Source organism: Gallinula chloropus, assembly GCF_964237585.1.
Source record: "Gallinula chloropus genome assembly, chromosome: 1".
NCBI lineage: Eukaryota > Metazoa > Chordata > Aves > Gruiformes > Rallidae > Gallinula > Gallinula chloropus.
Window position 1 is genome coordinate 20517287 of NC_140085.1, and position 18296 is coordinate 20535582.

Sequence of the window (18296 nt, forward strand, 5' to 3'; positions counted from 1 at the left end):
CTTTACAAAGTGCTGCGGGAGGGGGGCTGCAGCTCATGTGTCCCCGGTGCCTTCCTTCAGTGGCTCACGGGCCAACAATTTCCTTTGTTTGAAGGGTGGCACTTTCATTCTTCAGTTGAGAGTGTACGCACAGAGGAAGGTGGAGGAGGAGAAAGAAAAACAGTACAGCGAGGTAAAACAAGACACTAGCAGGGATGGGAAGCAGCCCTACACGAGATGTTTCTGCTTGTTTCTTTTGCAGCGTGTGAGATCCTGCAGGAGAGGATGCGCCCAGGCAGAGGACTGCATGACAGGGAAGGAGCTGTGGTGACCAGCGTGCAGGCAGGGATTGCACCACCTCACTCAGCTTGGCTCTGATCTCGTAGCATGACCGTGGCACTTCTCTTGTGGGGTCCTGTGCGCCCAGTGCAGCCCCTGGGGCGCGCGGTGGGGGAGGCTCAGCTGCGCGATCCATCCCTGCTGCTGGTGGTGAGGAGGAGGCTGTCCTCAGGATCTCACACTCAGCAGGTAAGCCTTCCAATGCCCACCTTCTCCCATCTTTCCTCTCTAGGAAAATGATCTTCTGAGGGTATACTGCCCTTTCTGAGATGCAGTGAATTGCCATGGGGAATACTTAAACATAGAGGAGACCCTCCTGTCTCCTCGGAGAAGCTTATCACGATGAGGAAGACACTGTAGGCTGAGCAGCACTCCTAGACCAAGTCTGATGGATACAACAGCAGACCTATTGTATCCATCAGACAATTATTTGCCTGTTTCCTGATGCAGGTGAGTTTTGCTCCTTCCTCTCTTCTCATTTTTTCTCTAATGAAGCAATTTCACGCTCTACGACTACCTGAAAGTAGTGAGGTCAAGGTTGGCCCTAGTGACACGACAAGAGGAAATGGTCTCAAGTTGTGCCAGGGGAGGTTCAGACCGGATATTAGGAAAAATTTCTTCACTGGAAGAGTGGTGAGCATTGGAACAGGCTGCCCAGGGAGGTGGTGTCTGTCCTGGGAATGTTTAAAAAACAGATAGAGGAGGTGCTTCGGAGGATGGTTTAGTGATTGGTTGGTGCAGGGCTAACAACTGAACTGGATGATCTTGAAAGTCTTTTCCAACCTTGATAATTCTAACTCGATGACCCTTATGGGTCCCTTCCAACTCAGTATATTCAATGATTCTAATTCATTTTCAGTGCCAATTTTAAACACTTTCTTGGTTTCTGTCTTAGACCCAGCACACACTTCCCAAAAGTTTCCTGTGGGCTCCATCTACAGCATTTTAAACATTTTCTACCGTGCATGAAGCAGCTCTGCACTGGCCTGGGGTCCTCGGTCCCTGACTTGCCCGGTTAATCAGGGTGGTATCCTGTACCCAGTCCCTGTCTGGAACCTGCTGCAAGCACTGGGGCCATTCCCAGCTTTTCCTTACTTCTGATTGCTGTCACACTGAGTTTGTCTGGTTCATTTGTGCTTGAAAGCTCTTCAGGAAAAGCAACAGGAGCTGATCTTGGCTTGAGAATCAGTCTGTGCTACTGCAAGGCAGTGAGAGAGGAGGACTGTGCTTTGATTTGCAGCAATAAAGGGGAGAACGCTTATTGTCACTAGGCATCTTCACTAGACTATCCTCAGTCTGTTCCAGAGAGGAGAGGCAAGGTTGTTCCCCAGGATAACTGCTGTTCTTGGGACCCTGCCACTGAGAATTATGCATTTTCCCCTAAACAGTCTTTTCCAGGTCTGTTGGCAGGCCAGGAGGCACAGACCCTGTTGGGACTGTAGCTGGAGCTACTCTTTTCCCCAGTCTCACATAGCCACTGCTCACCTGCTTTCTGGGCAGCTCCCTAACCTCAAAGGCAAACTTCAGGGAACACAGAAGCAATAAACATCTGTGTGCCTTCTACATTGTAAAGGTCTTGGCCAACCAGCACAATCATGGTTGGTAAAAGAAGTGTGACACTGGAGACTGGCTTACAGCGTGCTTCTCCCTGGGCCACAGTGCCTCACTCCACCTTTCTCCAGAAGCAGAGAAGATCAGAGCAGCAGTTGTGAAAGGCCCATGCCAATGCAGGGTGTTAGTCATGTAGCATGAAGAGGGCAGTTGTCCTTAGGGTATGGTTTTCCATCCTTGGGATTGCCTCTTTTTGGGGCAGGACTGTCCCAAGCCCCTGGGTTTCTTCATTCCCTTGCTGGAAGGTGAAGGAGGAGGGGTACCAGTTGCTCCCCTTCCAGGCAGCTGGGAGCCAAGAGGTGAGGTCATTGCCATCAGGAGGAAGCACAGTGTTGGCAGGGAGGAGGGCAGAGGCTTCTCCCTTCCCAGCTGTTGTGTGTTCCTGGGTCTGAGCACATGCCAAGCAACCAGCTAGGCCAGCAGCAGGCTGTGGGCTGAGCAGGGCTCTCTTACAGCAGATTTTGCTTTGCAGATGGAATGGGTGGAGAGGGACTGGCGGAATTACAGCTCACCGCCCCTCTCCCTTTTGTCTGTTTCCTCCTCGGGATGAAGGTAGCACTCCTTTCAGGGCACACAAGCCCTGATGAAATTCTTTCCCTTCCCCAGGCGTTTACACCCAGAGTCATTTCCAGGAGACCATAGTCTAGATTTTCGGTTTTAAAGGAGACTTTACTTTTTAAAGTGATCTGGAAAGACCTTGAGCTCCTGTATCCTGAAGAGGCACAAAAAAAGCCTTTTTAAGTGCTTCTAATTATAACTTTTTCTTCCCCCCCCTCTTACATATTTTCCTGCTTGGGGTTTTTTTAAGGGGTTTTTTTTTCTTCCTTTTCTTTTCTTTGCTAATTAGATGACTAATTTTAGAAATATTAGCCTTGTCCACTCTGGAAGACTAATATAAAATTAGTAAAAATGCGGTAGCATGAAAATGAAAGTAAGCCTAGGGAAAGGTAATTGTTTATAACTGAGGGGTTTTGTTAACTCCTGTGCCTAATTAACACACTACAAAGGGGAGCCTTTGTTGAAACTTCCACACCCTGCTTTCTCAATTAAGGTACAAGAGAGATCATAATAAAACGAGCTTGGAGACAGCTGGTATGTCCCCTAGCAAAGCCAAACCTGGTTTAGCATTCCTTAAGTAAAAAAACCCAACATGCACATACCTTCTTTTCCTGCAGATGATTCTTTTTTTTCTCCCTGTAACGCAAAGGTCTTTCTCATGGATTCCTTGTGGGAATAAAACCCTTAAAATTACGATCCTCATGGCTGATGTGCTCTTAGCCCACAGGAAAAAGGGGCCGGGGTGACTATTTTGAGGGTTATGATAGTTGCTAGAAGAAACATTGCAGGAAATCTGAATCATGGGGTGAGCATCTTGTTTTCATCTTTTTGTGTTTTGTTATCCCACATCTAAGGGGCAGCTTATGAAAAATCTCGAGGCTTTTATACACGTACATTCCTCTATAAAGATTCAAAGAATTACAGGCTTCTGTGCTGTCTCGCAATTAGCCACAAACTTACGTGCAGGTGAGTGTTTCAAGCTCAGTGTTAGATGCAGCTGTAATCAGGAGAATGACAGAGTAGCAAGAGGTTTAAGGCTGCTTTTACGCTGTGTAAACAGAAAAGACAAGGAGGGAATGGGCAGGATTTACCATGGGTTGACTGACTTGACCCATTAAGTAGAAGAGAGCAGAGCTATACTCTTATTTCATGCTTTAGATTCGTATCACACTTGGGTCTGTAGCTCAAAGTTCAAACCTTCTTTTACATAAAAAAACCCTTTAACTTTCTTTATTTTTTTTCCCTTTCTTTCTAAGCCGGTGCAGAAGACAGCAGTGTCTGCGGGACTCCTTCCATCCCAGTCTAACACAAGCTACCTTGCATAAGGAATTTCAGAAGGAAACCCCTAAGCACCTCTGTCCTGTGGATTTGGTTCCTCCAACACTTCGCTTTTGCTTGGTAGCTGAGAAATATTGCAAAGCAGGTGCTAGCCTGCAGTCAGACAGCCCAATAGCCAGCTATTCCTCAGCAAGGTACTGATTTTTGACAAGAATTGTGTGTCATGCAAACATGCAGGATGGCCAGTGAGTTGCTTATCTTGTTCCAGAATAATCCCAGGAAACAATGCTCTGATAAATGGTGAAGGAGGTGGCTGTGTTAAATGGAGCTCTTGTCTCGCATCTGCTAAGACTTGGTTTCCAACAGTGATGGCACCTTGTGTATCTCTGTTGGTATTTTCTCACATCTACAGAGCTAACATCCCAGCAAGTCCCAGTGAATTTTCTGCCTCCTGTACCAGCACTCGCTTCAGTCTCCTGGTCCACCCCCCCGACCCAAACAGGGGGCTGAGAATAAGGACAACGCATGGATCTTCTTTGTGCCCAGCTTCCTGCACTGGCCCATATGTTTCCAAAGGCCGAGCAGACGGGCACGGCTGTACAGAACAGTCCATGCTGACAGTGGGAGGCCAGAGGAGCTGGGAGAATTGAGGCGGCTCTCAAGGGAACAGGGAAAAAGTCCCAAATGTGGGAGGGAATCTTGGCAGAAATGAAAGGGGGGTTGTTGAGCAAAGCATGCACTGGCTCCAGACGCACAGAGCTTGCAATATGTTACGCTAAGAATCTGTGGGTGTGTTTATAAGACCTGCCGCTGACTTGCAAGCACAAAGGATGTCGCCTTCTCTTATCAAAAAAATGTGGGCTTCATTCTTGCAGAAGAAGGAGAATGTTTGTGTAACTTCATCTTGAGTCTTCTTTCTGGTTGTAGCCCGAAAGAACGGTCCCAAAGTTTGGCTTTGACTGGACTGACTTTGGCTTCTGGCAGTCACAAGTGGTGTCTTTAATTGTGGCAGGCTATAAACGAGTTAGTTCCCCTACAGTTCCCACAACAAAGCTGCAATGAGAATCTGGATGACTTTCTACAGCACTGGAAAAATCCCTTGTTCCTAGCATCTCTTGGGCATACTAGAATATTTCGAGCTAGTTTCACTTTGTCCTCAGCCAGCTCCCTGGAATGAGAACCACAGAGCCACTTCATTTGAGCAAATATTTGGCCTTGATTACTATTGCAGGCTGAGCCCAAAACCAAAGAGCAAACATGAAGTAAGCTGAGAGGCACCATTAATGGAGCACGAGCTCACGCAGTAACCTCAGGAAAGGCAGCAAGCTGAAAAGCAGGGGTGCTCTCATGTTTTTGTAGGGAGGAAGATGCTTGGGGAGAGAAAGAGAGAAGCGGACACCCAGTTAGACACCTTTTGTGTAGAGGTCCATATAGGTGACTGATGCTGAAAAGCAATTAAAATAATGAAGGAAAAAAAAAAGTGAAGTAGCTCACCACCATCCCCTTCATGTATCCTCTGAACTCAGTCCTGCTTTCCAAATTGCGTAGTCACCCTGCTACTGATTTCTCAGTTCTGTGAAAACATGGCCCAGCCTGAGAAAAGAAGGAATAGAGAAGCAAAGGTAGCATAAAGCTCCCCACAGCCCTACCTTATCAGAACAAATTAAACAGCATTTAGATGGATTTGTCAGTGAAGTATTTTTTCCTTATCAATATCTGGCCCAGGCCTGCCCAGCAAGTATGTTTGCTACCCGCATCACATGGATGACAGCTGCAGGGTGACAGAGGGCCTGGGGAGGGATGGTATTCTCCTTACAGTTTATCCTATGCTGAGCAAGAAGAATGCCCCCAAGCCCTTCTAAACTCAGGAATCTGAAGCATTTCTTACCCCCTCAGAGAAAACTAGAAGGAAGAGAAGGTATTTGAGATGTTAATAAGGGATCCTTAGCAGTTGCTGAACCAGGGAGCTGTGAAGCCAGGACAGACAAGCCTAAAATTAAATGCATGGTACTGGCTGGATTATCACTGCAGGAGCTGAGCCATAACGGATTGTGTGAAAATGCTCAGCTTGTTTTCTGCAGCAAAGAGTCACTGTGCTTATTTACAGCAGGGAAAAGGATGTGCTCTGCTGGCATTCTGGACAAGTCTGGGTAGGTCCAAGCCAGAAAATTCAGATTCCAAAATGTTGGATTTGGGGTAAAGATACTTTTGCTGGATGGTTGAATTCCCGTTGGCCCTTCTGTAAAATGCTGAACCTCATCTTCCTCCAAATTTAAAGCTGAACAGAAAACAGCGAGCAGCAGGAGAACAGGGCCAGAGGAAACAAGGTTAGGAAAGGGATATACTGAACTAAAAACTGCCTGTTGCTTAGCATTGTGCTTATACTTAGATGGCACAGGTGATTATATTCAAATTCCTTGGAGGTGGCCCAGAGGAGCTCTGGGCCATTACTCTTAGTATGTCAGATCAGGAATGTGGTGTCTCTAACCACGCATAATGGAGCTGTAATCTCTTCTGGGGTTTGGAGGAACTCACCAGCTCCCAGAATGGAGTTTTCCTCTGCCTGAGAAACAAGTTTTCACTTAGGTGTGTTTCTGAGTACACTTCCATGACTTCATTCAGAGCGCAGCTGTTCGATAACCTACTTCCCCAATAAAGGTTCCCTCTAAAGATGGTGTCACTCCCTTTTTATTGAAAGGACGGACTCTGACCCAAGGTAAATATACTTACTATGCTGTACAACCGATGGGTAGAGACTTACGGCTCTGAATGGCATCCCGAACGAGCAGAGATGCTGTATATAAACACTTTGTTGTTCAGCCGCAAATCTTGTAATTTATTGTGTTAAGAAAGTGAAAAAAAAAAGTTCCTTTTCTGCTGAAGCAAGAACCACAAGGGAGCAGGAGTTCAGCAGGTTGGTCACATGAGACTCTGTGGGTGGCAGGTTAAGCAGAAGTGAACAGTAGAATAATTTTTAAATGCTAGAGTATGGCAGGTATGACTCCTCCCCAGTCTTGGGGTACAGGTATAGCACCCACTTAAATTTTCTCTATCTGCAAAGTCAATTTGAAAAACTGTTACAGTGTTTCAGTTTAATCCCTTCTGTTGTACTGATGCATCTCCCTGTGGGCCTATAAACTAGATCAGTGAACTGATATTTTTTCTTAACCTTCTTTTTTAACTCTACTTCAGCGATACAGATTACAATATGTCTTTTGAAACCTCTGCATCAGCACGGCTGGAGCAGTGGTAAGCTGTGACACAGCACTAGGAATGAATGGCTAGTGGGAGAATAGATAACATCTTAAACCAGCTTCTCTTGAAGTGGGCATGATGGAATCACACCCTGATGTGAAAATGAGCCAATTAAGCCATACCTTTTCCACAGCCATGCCAGAAGTTGGGTAGCCATGCCAAGGGTAAAATCATCCTGTAAAAAAAGGGTTACTCTCCTCCTAACATCTGCCACTGGCTGCTTCTGAGACAGGTTACCAGGCCACATTTCCCTTAGGATGGTACAGTACATCTCTTTTAAGTCACATGCTCCTGGTAGAATTGGGATGAACAGAGCCAGAACTTGGGTTTAAATTGTTAATCACTAAATTTGTAAGCTCTGATCCCCCCAGTGGAAACATCAGTTGCTTTCACTCCTTCCACTTCTTAAGTTCATGGTTTTCCACCTTGTGCACTCTCATAGTTTGGACTTGGCATTTGTTGTGGGCACAGAACAATGAAGAATTGGTGCAAGGGGAAAAGGAAATTATGAGCTAAGACATAGTGGCTAAGTTGCAAACAAATTTGTTCACAGGACATAGGCGTGACACCCACAGACGTGTGGCTTTCTTCTACAAAGCCACATCCATACAGCCATTTTATTACGGTACACGAAAACCCGTCACGTTCTCATCTGCATTTATGGGTGTACATATTAAAGGTACTTCTGAGATGCTTTTTTGAGACATTCTAATGATGAATCTGCAGCGAAGCTGCTGGTGTTCCAGGCTTTCGCAAAGCAGCGCTCAGAGCAACACCAGATTGTGACACTCGGAGCGCGCGCGCGGTCTCTGTCTCAAGCAGTGTGGTTAGCCTTTAGAAACGCGACTTCTCCAATCACCACCTTTCATGTCTTCTTGTTTCCCACTCTTGAGGCTGTCAGTAAGAAGCTAGTTTTGAAAGAGAGTACCTCTGCCTCGCAAAGCATTGGAAATTATTCATTCAGGCACTTTACCTGTTTGTCAGATAGAGAAATCAAATGTCCCTGTATATCACAGGATCACAGGAGCACAGGCTTCTCCTAGGGGTTGCTGTTTGCCAACAAACCTAGGCCAAATTGTCTTGGATTAGACCAGTGTAGGGGAAAACACTGTAGTTCAGCAGAGCAGGAATTTGTTTGGTCTGCAGTTAAGGCTGGCAAATTGAAGAGGCATCTCTGGATGCTCACTGCTTAATTTCCCCTCTAGAACTACTGTGGTACCATTAATTTACTCCCACCAAACTGGTAAATCTCTCTGCTGTTGAGATGATGTTTTTCAGATGCTGGCTTTTGAACATGGATGGAAAATGTGAGTGAAGTTGATCAGATGGATCCAAACAAACATCCTGTAAATATGTAGAAATTAACAGATGTATGAAATCAATATGAAAGGGGTTTTTAGTCACACTTGTTTCTCTCTGAGATCTCTCTCCTGGGTAACTTCCTGCCACCAGATCAACATGAAAACCTGCTGCCCTTATTTTCAAAGAAATCAAGCTATGAAAAACAGAGTACCACACATCTACACATCTGACCATGAGGAACATACATGGAGTTTTCAAAAGGGGTGGGATAAGTTTTTTGTTAAGGGAAAGGATGATGTAAACCTGCAGGAGTCTTTGTTTTGAGCTTAGTTTTGATGCTTTATTGCTTTAGTCATCAAGAAAATTTTGATATTGTTTAAACAGGAGTGAGACCAAGTTCTCAATTTATTTATTTTTTAAAGGGTGGGGAGGGAATGCGAAAAAAAAAAAAAAAAAAGCCAAATCAGAAGACAGTCCAGACTGACCTCAGACTTAAATCAGGAAAAGCCAAGTACGTATGAAAGTATGAGAGTCAGAAAAGAGTAAAAAAATGTAAAATGCTTGGTATCATAGAATCATAGAACGTTTTGGGTTGGAAGGGACCTCAAAGATCAAGTTCCAACCCCTCTGCCATGGGCAGGGACACCTCTCACTAGACCAGACTGCTCAAGGCCCCATCCAACCTGGCCTTGAACACTTCCAGGGAGGGGCAGCCACCACCTGTGAGGCACCACCTGGTGAGGCAACCTGTTCCAGTGCCTCACCACACACACAGTGAAGAATTTCTTCCTAATATACAATCTAAATCTATCTCCTTCCAATTTTAAACCATCCCCCCATACCCTATCACTACACGCCCTTCTAAAAAGTCCCTCCCCATCTTTCTTGTAGGCCTCCTTCAGGTACTGGAAGGCTGCTATAAGATCTCCCTGGAGCTTTCTCTTCTCCACGCTGAACAACCCCAACTCTCTCAGCCTGTCTTCACAGGAGGGGTGCTCCAGCCCTCTAATCATCTTGTGGCCCTCATCTGGACCTGTTCCAGCTGTTCCATATCCTTATTATGTTGGGGACTCCAGAACTGGACAGAGTACTTCAGGTGGGGTCTCATAAGAGCGGAGTAGAGGAGCACCTGCTGGCCACGTTCCTTTTGATGCAGCCCAGGATACAGTTGGCCGCCTGTGCTGCGAGCATCCACTTTCGGCTCATGTCGAGTTTCTCACCCACCAGCACCCCTAAGTGCTTCTCTGCAGGGCTGCTCTCTAGCACATTATCTCCCAGCCTGTATTGATGACAAGGATTGCCCTGACGCAGGTGCAAGTTCATCATATGCTGTTCAAAACCGAGTCTGTGGCAGCTTTCTGCCTTGACATACTATTGAAGACCACCCTGTATGTTCCCTTCTCATTGCTAAATTAAACACTCATTACTATTTTGTACTTGGATTTACATTTCACACCTCTGCCTTTAACAATGACACCTCTGTACCCCTGATACTCATCTGTACAAACCTTTCAGTGATTTCTTCCACCGCCTTTTGTGTCTTGAGATACAAAGGTCTTGCATTGTTTTCAAGCTGCTGCAGTGAATCTTTTTCAGCCTGAAGTGTTTCACTTGGACAAGAGGTGCTTACTCGAGACACTTCTCTGCTAACTCCTCTCTTTACTCCTACACTTCATTTGCCTTTTCCACTTCTAACTCCAATATTGCCAGCGGTTAACCTCCACCTTGCACTTTCTGTGGCTGGCACATCTGCAGATATGCTCCCCGCACAGAAAGCCCCAAAGGGAGGGCGCCTCATGTTTCTGCACACTTGTACAATGCACAATAAACCTCATCTGCAAAGCTGGGTCTGACTGATACACCCTGCACTCTTTTCTGGTGCCTCGGCTACTGCTTCCTCCTTTTACTTGTCCTGAAGTTCAGCCTCGAAGAGCGCTGCCGTGAAGAGGCAGCGGCACATGGCTTCCACCTTCTGCAGGCTCTGCAGCCCCCGCCTGCCTTCTTTCCTGCACTTTGAGCCTCCTGTGCCACACGCACGGGCTGTTCAAACACCTCGGCGGCACTTCTGCTTGCCTCAGCTCTGTTCCTTTATCGGACGAAACCGATTTCTGATTTGCATCTTCCTGTCGCGGTTACTTCGCGCTAGAACACAACAGGATTGGGTGGGGACTCTTCCACCGGGGGGATGGGGATGGGGATGGGGGGCTCCCCCCCCCGCCCCCCATTTCCCAGGCTTTCTGGCACGGCCTCGGGAGGATGGGGCTGCAGCCCATCACCCTGCTACCCGAGGCTGACCCCCAGTTTCCCTCTCCCAGGCCCGGGGGCGCGCAGGGAGCGGCGCGCCCAGGCCCTCCGGAGTGCCAACGAGGCACGGCTTCCGGACGGGCAGAGGCTGGCGCGGGCCGCCGGTGCCTGCCCGGCGCGGGGCATTGTGGGGCTGGCACGGCCCGGGCCGGCGCGGGGGGTTGTGGGAGCAGCTTGGCACGGCTCAGCCCCACGCGGGGTGGGGGGGGAAGAAGAGAGCGGGGCGCTTGGCTTGGCTCTGTGGCCGGCTGGGGGAAGCCGGGTTGCGCCGCTCGCCTTTACCGAGCCCCTCGACAGGTACCGCCGATACCGACTCGCGCCGAGCCCTGCCCGTATGGCCGCAGGGTCCGGCTGGTTCACCCGGGGCGGAGCCTCCTGCGCGCCCGGGCACTGATAACCGCCCCCTTCTACCACCGGCGGCTTTCTCAACGGCTCCCTCCGCCCTGCGGCCGGCTCCTATTGGCGGCGGTGGCCGTCATCTCTTGGCAGCCCGTGTCGCTATTGGCTGACAGTGTCCCGGTGGGGGGGAGAGGGCGGGGCCCGGGCGTTGCTGGGCCGCGGCGGCTCCTCCCGGCCGCGCTCCTCTCAGTGCCGGTGAGCGAGAGTTAGTCGCGGTGCCTGCGGGAGGAGCCGGCAGCGTGAGGACACCACTCTCTCGCCGCGAGGAGCGCAGCTGCCGCCGCGGCGTTTCCCCTCCCTCCGCCGTAGCCGGGCTCAGGTGAAGCTGGTCGGGTGGGGTGGTGAGCGCGGGCGGCTCCGGTTCGCCCCCCCTGGCGCCGCGCTTCTCCTTGGGCGGCTTTCGCGCGTCTTTGTCCGGCCGGGCGAGAGGGTGCCGCTCTCCCGCTTCGGCTTCGCCGCGGAGCCGGGGGAGAGAGGCAGCTCGTCTGCGCGCCGACCTTCCGTGCCTGGGGTGCTCCCCGTCCTTCCCGCCCTCCCCCCCCCCCCCCGTCCCCGGGCCGGGGGCGTGTGTGCCGCCGCGCCGCACGGTTGCTTTATGCCCAGGGAGTTGCCTCTCTCCCTCCACGCCCTGCGAGCCGGCCGCCTCGGAGCTGGGGTGGCGTTATTCGCGCTCTTTTCCACCCCGTCGCCCTCTCCCCTCTTCCCCCGGTGCGTTCCCCCCGCTTCCCCCCCCTCCCCTCCCCTCGCGTTTTAAGTGTCCGTCTTTTGGAAGTAACGGGTAGGGGAAAATCGGACCGTTTGGCAGCTGTCAGGGCTGCAGCCTGAGTCACGGGCTGACAATCCTCCTGCAGACATTGCAATGGGCTTGGCTTCCGCCCTCAGATCTCCACTTCCTCGTTCGGTTTGGTCTGCACAGTGAAGCCGGGAGGAGGGAGTGACAGGGCAAGACGAAGCTTGCAGTGAAAGCTCCTGCCGACAGCTTGTGCTTTCGGGCATCACCTCCAACCGAGTAGGAGAAGTTCGCCGGCTGTTAGCGACAGCGTTACCGACCTGTCTGCGGAAGGCGTGGACGGTAACGAGTTCCATACCCCCCGAGGGTGGTGCCTGCCCAGTGGGTTTAATAAGGGCTGCTCCTAATTTGCCTCAACGCCGGGTGAAATGAGTTTTAAAGCAGCATCATGCTTCTGCTAATAAAGCGAAATACTTCGGAATTGAACTGTTTGGGAAGCTCTTCGTGCAGTGGCTGTTAAATTCCTTGTCTTTTTTCCTCCTTAAAGTTCCTTTCCTTCCTCCTTTTTTTCTTTCTTTCTCTCTTGAAGCACTGTTTGTGCTCTTCACCTCCCTTCTTCCGTAGGCATTTCTTCTGTGTGCTACGCCGTGTTGTCCTGAGCTGCACTCCATCAGGGTGGACCAGGAGCCTAAACTTTTTTCTAAGCTGGCAGATCTGTCCTGAACAGAGTAAGCTCTTAACTGCTGCATAAAAAGTTTGTGCTTCAAACTTTAAGAGGTATGGTAGTAGATGGACTTGCTGCGCACCATGATATCTGTGCCTCTGCCCTACACTATGGAGACACAGGTTAATATGATTGGCTCAAAATATGAAGTTGCACATCCTTAGCTCGTATACATCTCCTGTCCATAAGCCTAGATGCAGTAAAGTTTTAACCCCAAAGCAATGGTGCTCTAATCAGTTACTGCTTGTGTAAAGATGCTTTTGACATGAGTCATCAGGTAATGAAGTGATGAAATTCACTTATCTGTAGCATTCCAGTAAAAATGGCAAATCACAGTGCAGATATGGATTGACTCAGAGATGCAGCCTGCAACTGTAGCACTCTTTTTCCTGAAGTTTAAATGAGATAAGCAAATATTTTTAACTAGAAAGTTGTAATGTGGAGGAAGCAATTGATAGATATAAGTGGAGCTGCCTTTAGCGCAAAGGAGTTTACAAGTTGCTAATCACAATTGCCAAAACTGTATAAACACAAGATTGTGCTGCTTAATCTGACCTTGTAAAAATAACTAGAGTGAAATCACACAACAGTTCCGTGAAACTCCATGTCAGGTGGAACTGTTTAAATTGACGTGTTCTCCTTGATAGCTTTATTTGTTCCACTTACTCATAGTGCATGCACTGTCCTTCTGGAAGTGGACTGGTAGTTTTTTCAGTAGCTCTAAAGTAGCTGCAGCATTGCTACTAGTGGATAGAAATATACTTACTGACCTGGAACCCCAGAGTGATTATGACTAGCACCAAGCTGGTGAACTATTGGGTTTTTTGGTAATATGGGTCATCTCTTGCATACTTGACTGATATAGCCAAGATCTGATTTTGGAAAGTCTCTGGAGAATAGACTTTGACCTCAAGTTCTGCTCTGCTGTAGCATGTGGCTGTTTCTGTATAAACAGGAAAACTAAATAGTCAGGTTCTGTCTGTCCCAGAAGAATGAGTGTAGAAACTGAAAGCCTTTTATTGGGCTTTGTTTGCATAGATTGTTAGGATATTCCTGACGTTGTTCTGGTATTCCTTTTTTTTTCCCTTTCAAGTTATTTTCATAAGAAAAAATTACCAGGATGATATTGTTATCTGAAGATTAAAAAGGAAGAATAAGCTTTTTTCCCCTTCTCATTTCCTCTACATGGATTTTTGTATGCTTCAGAAAGTTTTAACATGACAAATAGGTTGTGAGAGCTACACCGTAATCTTTTAAGTAAATCAGTAACAAATGAGTAATAATGATAATAATAAAAGAATAAAATTACTTGTCCAGTAAAGTTGTAGGAAAGGGATTAGGAGACTTTCATTTAGGCAGATGAAATAATCTGTGTTGTCCAGCACCTTGCATTGGTATTATGAAGAATGTTGGAGGGTGTTCAAACTGTGTAGCAGGTGGTAGCTCTAATACTCTGAGATGAAAACTGTCTGGTGGAGTCGGATGCCACAGGTACTTAAATCTCTGCAGTGCTACTTAGCACTGCAAATATTTCTGCTACAAATGCTGAGACATTTACCAATGCAACAAACTATCCTGAAAATGTGAAACATTATTATCTTGGCAGGTCTTTAAACATTCAGTACATTATTTTTAAATAACTAATAATTCACAGGCTAGTCCTCTCTGAGTATTCACATGCAGGTACAAGACAGTATTTGTATATTGGCCTGGCTGCTAACTGCATGAAACTACTGGGAGATTAAAGTAGTCTGTCTGTACCCAAAAATTCAGATTTTCTATTAATCTCTGCGGTACTGAACAGATGGGACAGGACACATGTCAGAGGCATTGGAATTTGCAAGCTGATTGTGCTGAATCTTCTGTTTCTGCCCCCATCCCTAGGGCTACAACTTGCCCAGATTTGTGTCACTTAGGAATTGGTGTGATTCTGATGGGGTGAGATTATAAGTGGACCCACTGGAGGTACAGGAACCCATCTGGTCAACACAAGGTTTCCCAAAAGGGGAATTCAGAGTGAAGGTTGCCTTATACCGCACCCCTGTGTACTGCATCCGCTGTCTTGCATGGTAACTTCAAGTTATTGGGTAACGTGCTGAAGCGAACTGATGACTAAAGTATATTTTAGATGCCCAGAGTTAGTGTGCATGTCTACTGTAAAATGCCCAAAACTCTAATCCCAAGTGTGCAATTTAATAAGGCTTTGATTGTTTGACTCGATGCACGCAGTGCCCTCTAACATCCATTTTTATCATTGATTTCTCATATAAATACCTTATTAGTTCTTGTGTTCTTAGTTATAACTGAGGCTCAGCTGTTTGCATGTTAAGTAGAGAATTTGTGTGCCTGACGTTAAGTCTTCTGTGGGTTGGAACAAAACTATAATAGCATAGAATTGCCTACAGCAGCATTGTTTTCCTTGGCAATTGCTCTAGCCTAATGGTGGCTTGGTGACCTTGTACCTTGGGTTTCTTTTCAGTTTAAGCACACCATGGTTCTAATTGAGTTCCTTAGTGTAGAAAGAGATGGAAACTAGCAACCTGATTTAAATAGAGTATGAGGAGACAAAAACACAAATGCAACTTCTGCCCTGGAAGCTAATGCAAATGGGTGTTGTCCAACTAAATTAAATGCCTCAATTTACAAGTTCATCTTAATTATGGTTTATCCGCTTCGCTTTTTCCTTTAGCGGCTGTGAGAACTTGTTCTGAATGCTTGAAATAATAATCTCAACACTGAATTTGCTTGTAATCCTAGGCCACTGTAGTAGTTTAACATCTGACCTCACTCCAGCCCAGTCATGTTCAGCAGAATGGACTCATCCCTGTTTTCAGTTAATGTCCCTTTGGCCAGTTACTGCTCAGCACAGTACATTGCCTTGCAGAGCATCCCAATAAGCCTAAAGAAATAGTAGTGTCTACAGTTTTCCAGTGCTGGAACTGGGATGGATTTCATTGCATGGGAGCTAGTACTGCTATGTCATGTCCTTTTTACACACAGCGAAGTGGAAACTGTAAAATTGATCTAGCATACTTGTCTACTGCAAATTATTTCTTAGAGAAGAATTACAAATGTATTGCTGCTGGATGCAGAGAGGTATAATGAAATATAACTCTCCATACTGTGGTTTGACTCCATGAACTCTTAATGAAATTTATTCCTCCAGAGTTTTGTACATAGGGTTTGGATTCTGCTTGTCTTCACAACTAGAAATTTAAATTTCTCCTAGTGCTTGTATGTGGACTCTACTGAGACTAGTAAATAAAACCACATGGATGAGTGATTTCAGGAAACTCAAGCTAATAATTAATATATGTTGAGGGAAACTTAACTTAGAAATCTGTATCATAAAGTCTCCTTAACTGATGAATACTTGTATTCATCAAGAGCTACCATTTTAATGAGTCTTGGCAGGAAATCCATTGTGATATATGCCTCAACACAGAACTAGAGTTCTGATTTGAATGAAAGCAAAGTAGGCATTAAAACTTGTAAGAAAAATGGGTTTAGAGGAATTTTACAGCTCAACTTTGACAGTCCTGTGCACTCAATTTTTTTTTCCCTGTTGGGCAGCTTCCTGTTTAAAATCTAACATTTCAAGCATGCTCTTGTAATAGTTTACTTCCCTTTTTATTGTTTGTAGAGATGAGAGTACATTCATCTGTGTTTTTCTTTTAAGGTCAAGACTTAACCAGTTCACTTGAATTTAAGCGCTTTTAATCAATGTTGGAGGTGCAGTAAAACTGACTTGGGTTGGTCATGGCCAGCACTCAATCCAGCTAGTTTTACTGACATACTCAGAGTTGATTTAAAAACCCAAGGGGAAAAAAGACCCTACAGCACAATATCAATAAACTTTTAAATTCTGTTGCTTCTTTTTCCCCAGCTGTGGCTTAAAACAGCTGTTGTATCAGTTTGTAGGTAAATTTTTAGTCAGTAAGCTCTTTTTGGCAGTAACTGTAATGCTGTAGGTCTGCTTGCATTTAGTGCCAGATATTACAGTCTCGCTGTGCTCTGAAGCAATAAAATCAGTTTTTCTGAGAAAAGTAGTGTTTCTTTTTCTTGATTTGGTAGCCTATCTAGGACTTAAGCGTATTTGAACAAATATAAAATGCTTAAATGTGAAAAGTTGGTAAAAAATACTGAATGTAAATCTGAAAACAAACTAGTGAACTGCATGAGAAGGCTACTGGCTAACAGCACTTGGAACTAGTTGCTTGATGAAGTAAATGGACAGGTTGGGTTTTTTATGTAGGTGAAGATAAATACTCTCTGGCTTTCCTTTTGACCATGTCATTCATAGTTTAAAATGTAGAAGAAGGTAATGGGGGTGGCTGTCTGTATTTTTCACTGTGTTTGGTTAGTGGAACAGGTCAGAACTGGTGAATTTGAGATTAAGGTATCAAGAAAAAGGCAATTGAATTCATAAACAGCTGATGGCAGATAACTGTCTGGAAAACAATTGTAGTTACTTTTTTTCTTGTATCTTTGCTTAGGTTTGAAAACTTAGCTTAAGCTTTGTTTGCCTCTGTAGCAGTCCAGGAAAACCATTTTTCTTTTATATTAATGGGACTTTGGGTTTTTTAGCAGGATGCCACAACATATATTGTTCTTCATAGATGTTGTTCAGATGTCTGCTACTGTTATTCAGAGATAGAGATGCTTTTCTCTGGCTTTAGCATTGAGTAAAATATGTCCAGACTTTACAGAATTGTTTACATAAATGGATATGAGAATATGGATACAGGTAAATGGTAGTAATAGTGGTAAATTAAGTAATTGGATGCTGGCAACTGTTGTGTTTTAATGGACGTGTCTGCTTACTGACAAAGGGAATTTTCTTTGTTAGAGGCATGTCAATACAGAATAAGATTTCTCCACAGGCACACAACCTCTTCAAACTGTGACTTAAGATTTGTGACTTAGGCCACTTCACCGAGTTTTTATTGTCTGGGTTATGGTGCACTATGAATGTTTATAGAAGACACTGAAGTCTTTGACCTTTTATTATGCAGTAAATTAGTCTCAATTGTTTTAATGGCTCTCCTCAAGTCAAAGTTTTGTGTAGATGAACTTGAGCTTGCAGTTTAATGGAGTGTATGATGGGAAATGTAAAATGAGGACACGCAGATGTGATAAGGAGAATGTATTAGACATCCCTTTTCTTTTAAAAAAAGGTATTGCTGATTCATTAGACAAACTGGTATAACTTTAAAAATTGAATATCTACATGTATGCCAGTGCTGTGCAGACAATACTTGTGCATAGTCAGTGTGTCTTCTTCCTCCATGCAATGGGAGTTAGTATTTTTACATGGCAAATTCTATGTTTTTTCCTAATCCTATTAGATTTTAGGAGATTGTAGTTCTTTAATGCTCTAAAAACTTAATGCAGATCTACACTGTATTATACCAATTCTGTCAAGAAAAAGTACAACTGCAGTAGTGGTTCAGCTCTTGCTCATGTAATTAAGAGCAGCATATCATACAATCACAGACTGTTTTGGGCTGGAAGGGACCTCAAAGAATGTCTAGTTCCAACCCCCTGCCATGGGCAGGGACGCCCTCCACTAGATCAGGTTGCCCAAAGCCTCATCCAGCTTGTCCTCGAACACTGCCAGGGTGAAGGCATCCACAGCTTCTCTGGGCAGCCTGTGCCAGGGCCTCACCACCACAGCACTGTAGTGTGTACAGTTTTGGATCATGTTAACTATGGTGGAAATACATTAATCAGTTCTGCTGTTCTCTGGTCAGTGTTTCCTCAGTTGTTTGGGTTTTTTTTATCCTTCTATGCCAGAAAGCAAAACTTTATTGGAAA

At 45.8% G+C, this 18296-nt stretch overlaps 1 protein-coding gene across 1 annotated transcript in view; it reads left to right on the forward strand.

Annotated features, from left to right (window-relative positions):
• Positions 1-11323: 11323 nt before the first annotated feature.
• MYH9 (myosin heavy chain 9) overlaps positions 11324-18296 on the forward strand; it is a 71471-nt gene continuing 64498 nt past the window's right edge. The window contains exon 1 of the mRNA XM_084277960.1: positions 11324-11344. The gene's annotated coding sequence lies outside the window, so the exon portion shown is untranslated. The remainder of the gene's footprint in view (positions 11345-18296) is intronic.